Source organism: Triticum urartu, chromosome 1A, assembly GCF_056163025.1.
Source record: "Triticum urartu cultivar PI428250 chromosome 1A, HENAU_Tu73, whole genome shotgun sequence".
Classification (NCBI taxonomy): Eukaryota; Viridiplantae; Streptophyta; class Magnoliopsida; order Poales; family Poaceae; genus Triticum; species Triticum urartu.
The window spans coordinates 500,595,627-500,601,359 of record NC_141873.1 but is presented as its reverse complement, the minus strand read 5'-3'; the positions used below and the strand labels follow the sequence as shown (position 1 = coordinate 500,601,359).

The following is a 5,733-nucleotide window of genomic DNA, read 5'->3' as shown; positions in this document are numbered from 1 at the left end:
TGAGAAATGACAGGATCATCATGAATGTGCCAGGGGCCACGACCGAAGTGGCGACCCTGAAGCAAGTGTTGTCCGAGGCCGAGAACAAAGCGGCCAAGGAGCGCATCGAGCGGGAAAAACAAGAGGCACGGGTGGGCGAGGTGCAACAAGAGCTCCAGGCTCTCGTGAAGAAGCATGAGGCTTTGGAGCTTGACTCGAAGACGCGAGAGTCCGAGCTTGCCGCAGCCCTCGAGAGCACAAAGCATGCCAAGGCCGAAGCCCAAAAGACCCTCCAGGAGATTGAGGCGATGAGGAAGATAGCGGCGGGTAAGGCATTCAATATGCAGAGCAAGCATGTGAAAGTAAATTACTTGTTACTTACCCGAGTCCGGAGCTCTCCAGGAGCATTCACAGATTTGCCCCGCGGCATGTCGGATGCCGCGAAATTTTACCAGGCCGAGGAGGGAAGCTCGACAGAGAATTTGTTCTGGTCTCAGTATACTGGGACTGAACATCCGATGCCTATGAGCGACCAGCTGAAGCAACTGGTCGAGCTGCACAAGGCGGCCGAACAGGCCACGAGGGGCCTTATAGTCCAGATGTGGCCTGGCGACTCCCTTCACAACAGCTACTTCGGCCTGGTGAGGCGGCTTGTGGATGCCTGCCCACAGCTGGAAGTCATAAAGCGGTCCGTCTGCGTCGAAGGTGCACGCCGGTCTTTTTCCCGTGCGAAGGTGCATTGGGCCAAGATGGACGCCGAGAAGCTGGTGAAGGAGGGGCCGCTGCAGGGCAAGGAGCATCGCCACCCCGAAATGTATTATGAGGGTGTCCTAAAGGGTGTCCGTCTTGTAGCGGACGAGTGTGCGAAGGATGAGATATTTGAATCAGCTCGCTCGTGTGATCCTGTATTATGAAAACTTGTTCATATGTGCTATGCCACGCTTGTTTTGAATTTAAAATATTACCTTATGTGCGGCTGTTTATGAAATCTGAGAGATAGCCAGTCGTCGGCTTCTGCCCCCATGCCACGAGCGCTGGGGTGTTCGGGATAAATCTGAGCACTCTTTTTCCCATTGTTGGGTCCTTCGAGGGAGGTGCTCAGCTCAACGAACAAGGCAATCGGACTATAATGCTTTATCACTCTCACTTAGCCATAGAAGTCTACAATTTTAAATTTTGGCGAAGCCCCTAGTATTCGGAAGGCCGAATTTGGGGCGCTATACACGCCTTAAGCCGGACAAAGCCGACTCCTCTCTCTAAGCGGCATAAGTCTTTAGGGACTCGAGACCTCTCGAACAACGACCAGCTCTCGCCTTATCATGACAATCAGTTTTAGCTTTCTCTACTGAGGTGCTTAGCCCAGCTGAACCGGGACACAATCGCGGTAGTTCTCCCAGTGCTACCTTAGCCGATATAGCGAAACGTAAGGCACTACAAGAAATATGTCAACTTATAACCCTCACTATTGGCCACTGAAAGGTCATAGTTTTTCATTTGCGACCTTTTTGTGACCAAAAACAGAAGGTCAAAAGCTGGCGGTCGTAAACTGAAATTAACGACCTTCTCAAGAGAAGGTCGTAGACGTTTACGACCAAAACAGAAGGTCGTTGATTCTATGACCTTCTGTTTTGCTCGCTAGCTCTCTGCTTAGGCCACATCATATCCGACGTGACAAAATTGCGATCAAATGAAAAGGTCGTTGATAAGAATCAGCCTGGTCCATTTCGCTCCTTTAGATGGGTCGAGCCCAACAATTCAGCCTTTTAAAAAAAATTCTGTCAATTTTTGGTCAACTTCATGGGCCAAGCCCAGCACTGCAGCCTTTTTATTGTTGGCCCGGGGCCTTTTATTATTTATTGATTTTCTATTTTCAGCCATTATATATTCAAGCTGGTCCCACTAGTCAGATGGGTCCCACTTGTCATGATCATCTCTCGAATTGGTCCCACATGTCAGAAATGTACAAATTTCAAGTTTTCAGATCACATACATAATCAAAAAGAACACATAAAATTCATCAAATATACCATTAAATAAATCTTTTACAATCTTTACAACACATATATGCTACAATATGCTACTCTTCACTGAGTAGAACTTGACGGCTTCACGGCTTCACACTTCACACTTGAGCTTCTGTAAAAGAGGAACAACCACAATTTTAAATCTCAATTGCAATATAGGCCATATACAGAAGCAATTCAAAGTTGAAACAACATCAATTAAATCTTGAGAGAAAAATAGAAATATATTGTGATGGTATAAGTTGGTTGTGTTGCCATCATGGAGTGTAAATAAGAACATGGCACATAGTTGAAAACAGCCAACAGAGACCTGAACCGGTCAAGAATTCATGGCAGCAGGCAAGCAAATCAATTTGGCAAATAGTGTAGGCTGGTACCATAATGAACCTAATGAAAGCATGTCCGATATTTTATACTATTCCCAAAGACCACTTTGTTGCTAATACTAATATGTTAATCTTAGCCAAAGTTCAAGACTGAAAATGTAAGCATTTTACAGTATATGTATGCACTATGTTAAACCATTAAATGGGTGATTAGTAAGGGATGGTAAAATATTATAAAAACATTTCTAATATTGGGCCAAACAAGCTCGTGTTAACTGGCTACAATTCGAATCATAATTGTACCATGGCATAGAAAAAAATCGAGTAACCTCACTTCTACAAATTAACCTGATGCTGTTGTACTTGGTGGGGCACGAGAAGTACATCATTAACCCGGCAGTCACGAGTGGCAGACGAAAAACATACTGCTAGGGAAAGAAAACGAAAATTGCCTTGAGGTTCATCAGTGTGGTGGCGTAGGCCTTGGTGAGGGACTGGATCAGTAGCTTGGCATCACCCGCGGCCTTCGGCATCAGTCGCCGTGGTCGGGCTCACTGGAGATGGCCGGCTGCCGGCTCGCGCGCCCCATGGAGGTCGAGGAAGAACAAGAACCTCTAGAAACAAGCAATGATATTTATCAGTGTTGAAAAAGCAACTCCAATATATATTTGAAGAAGCAATGGTATTTGTCAGTGCTGGAGATATAGTCAAACTGAAATACCCAATCAATTAGCATTTGTAAGACTTTCTTTTTCATGTCTATAATAAGTACTCCAGTAATCTTTGACTAATCGACTGCATGAACAGGCTGACTGAAGCATATGCTAACAAATTTACACAAGACCCTCTAGCATATCCAAACAACCAAAATGATACCACTACCTATTCATAACAACCAGTTTTCACAAACGGGTGTCACTTGGGCATAGATGCATAGCAAGTACAGACCAGATAGTTGCAAAATGACAACCAAACACATTCCATATCTAGATCTAGTCATCCTAGATTTGGACAAATGAGGCATAGAGCAGTAAAATGAGATAGAAATTCATGATCTTCACAGCAGTAATCCAAATCCTACTCCTGATTGTGGCCCTTTTTATACTACAAACGACACCTGTACACGACCATTGACACCGCTCAAGAATCACAACAGCATACTAAGAACAATGACAGGCTCCGCAAGCCTGTAACCACAAAATCAGACATACAAAATAGCCACGCATTTGCTGCCATGGATCACAAAGCTATTAGCGCGGGCAGGCAGGCGGCCAAGTGCCATGGATCACAGAGCTATTAGCGCGGGCATTTTTAGCATGTTAAGTATGCATAGTACTTTAGACATTTCTCTGATAACATTGTATAGATATTGTACACAGCTGTCAAGTCAAAAAAATAAGCATATTTCAGTACTGTACGTAAACATGTATATATTGACCAATAGCAAAGTATTGAATTAAAGCCAATTTTTAACAATGCACATATACAATATCACATAGCAGTATGATATCTAGCAAGGTATTGAGCATTACTCTAGTAGACGATCAGCTTAGGTGAAAATTTATGTGAGGTTTACAACTAGAGGGTTTAGGATTTTGAGCATGTGCACCAGACCTGAACTCTGAATGATCATGAAACGTATTAGAAGATACCCAGCATGCTGGGTTGCATACGAGTCCTTCCATTTGTCTGCATCCACCACGGGCACCAGCCGACATGTGGAGACACCAACCAGTTAGGCTCGTTCCCCTGCCTTTGCCAAATTGGTCTTCAGTCTCAGGCCAACAACAACATTCAGTGTGCTAATGAACTAGGAGTGTTCAGATTCAAAACTTGTTGACCTGGCTCGACTTGGACGCTTCCGTCAAATGGTCCCGGTGGGCGAATCAAGCCGGAGAGCGACTAACCAGTGGGCGAAGAACTCGACGACGGTGAACTGCTCCCGCGAGGCCGTGAAGAAGGCGTCCAAGCTGGTGGGGTTGAGGTCCACGGCGTCGTCCCCCTGCGCGGTGGCCCCGGCCCACGCCTCGTCGCCGACGCCCAGTGACCGAAGGGCGTCCGTGCGCCCCGCGAGGGAGGAGGTGACAACGCGAACGAGGAGGAGGACTCACGCCGCCGTGGAGGCCATGGGATCGGCAAGGAGCTGGATCTCACAGGTCCGGCGCGGCGGGGATCCGGCAATCTGCCTCGCCACATCCGTACATCTCAGGAGGGAGGGAGGGAGGTCGCCGGTGGGGGTGGTAGTCGGCCAGCGGCGGGATTGGGGAGGAATCGGGGGAGGGAGAGGAATTGAGTGGATCTCCAGCCAGGGAGGGAAGGGGAGGTGGAGGCCATGGTTGTGGTCGCCGACGGGAGAGAGAGAGGGGATGCTGGAGAGAGGTGGCCATGGCGGCGATCTAGGGTTTCGGCGTGGAGAGAAGGAGAGGGTGGGGTGGAAGGCGGAGGTCGCCGGCGGGTATGAAGTACAAGATGTCGCCAGGGCAGTCGAGGAGTGGGGGAGGAGGTCGCCGGCGGGGCTGGGGCTGGGTTTGTGGGAGTGGAGATCGGCGGCGGGGCCGGGTTTGGGGTTGCGGGAGAGGAGGATGGATCTGGGGGAGGGGGGAGTGGGTGAGTGGGGGTGGCGACGTGTGTGGATTTGGGGGTCGAGGGTAGGGCTGGACCAAAAGCTCGTAACTCGCGAGCTTAATGAGCGCTTGATAGTTCGGCTCGTTAAGCTCGTAGCTCGCTTCTTAATGAATAGAGTCAATCATTGATTTCAGCTTGTTAAGCTCGCTTCTTAATGAATAGAGTCAATTATTGATTTCAGCTCGTTAAGCTCGTTAGTAACAACACAACACATATTTTCATTTTACGTGACAAACTTTTATAGCACCTAAGCCCATCTATTTAATCTAATCGACATATGAGACAACAAACTACTGCATTTCTTTTTATAGTCATCATATTTCGTCTTGAAAACCACACCTACGCATTCATCCTGTATATCGTAAAACATTATAATCTGTTAACGAGCGCTCACGAGATTAACGAGCGTCAAACGAGCCGAGCCGAGCATGGTTTTCTGCTCGTTAATCTTAACGGGCTTAACGAGTCGAATCTTAACGAGCACGAGCTTAACGAGTGCGAGCTTAATGAGCTGAGCTGCTCGTTAGTCCACCCCTAGTCGAGGGGAGGGTGGGTGGCTAGGTTAGGGTTTTTGATTCTCGGGAGAAGCTCCACCGTTAGATGGATGCATGATGGATGGCTCAGATTGCGTTCAATTTGGTGATCCGCGTGAAAGGGTTCCTCGCGTCTCATTGGCTGGCTATCTCGCACTTGAATGTCAAAATTTTGGACCCAAAACTTTGAATTTTTTTAAACATAACGATAACATAGTTTGTCAAAATGATCTCGTTTTTTTCATA

At 47.4% G+C, this 5,733-nt stretch overlaps 1 long non-coding RNA gene across 1 annotated transcript; it reads right to left on the bottom strand.

Moving 5' to 3' along the window:
* Positions 1–1,931: 1,931 nt before the first annotated feature.
* LOC125522621 (uncharacterized) lies at positions 1,932–4,944 on the bottom strand. Its single transcript, XR_007289858.2, has 4 exons — positions 4,171–4,944; positions 3,944–4,078; positions 2,782–2,943; positions 1,932–2,115 (listed from the first exon to the last, which is right to left on the bottom strand). It is a non-coding gene; the product is annotated as an uncharacterized LOC125522621 (long non-coding RNA).
* Between the last annotated feature and the right edge of the window lie 789 nt (positions 4,945–5,733).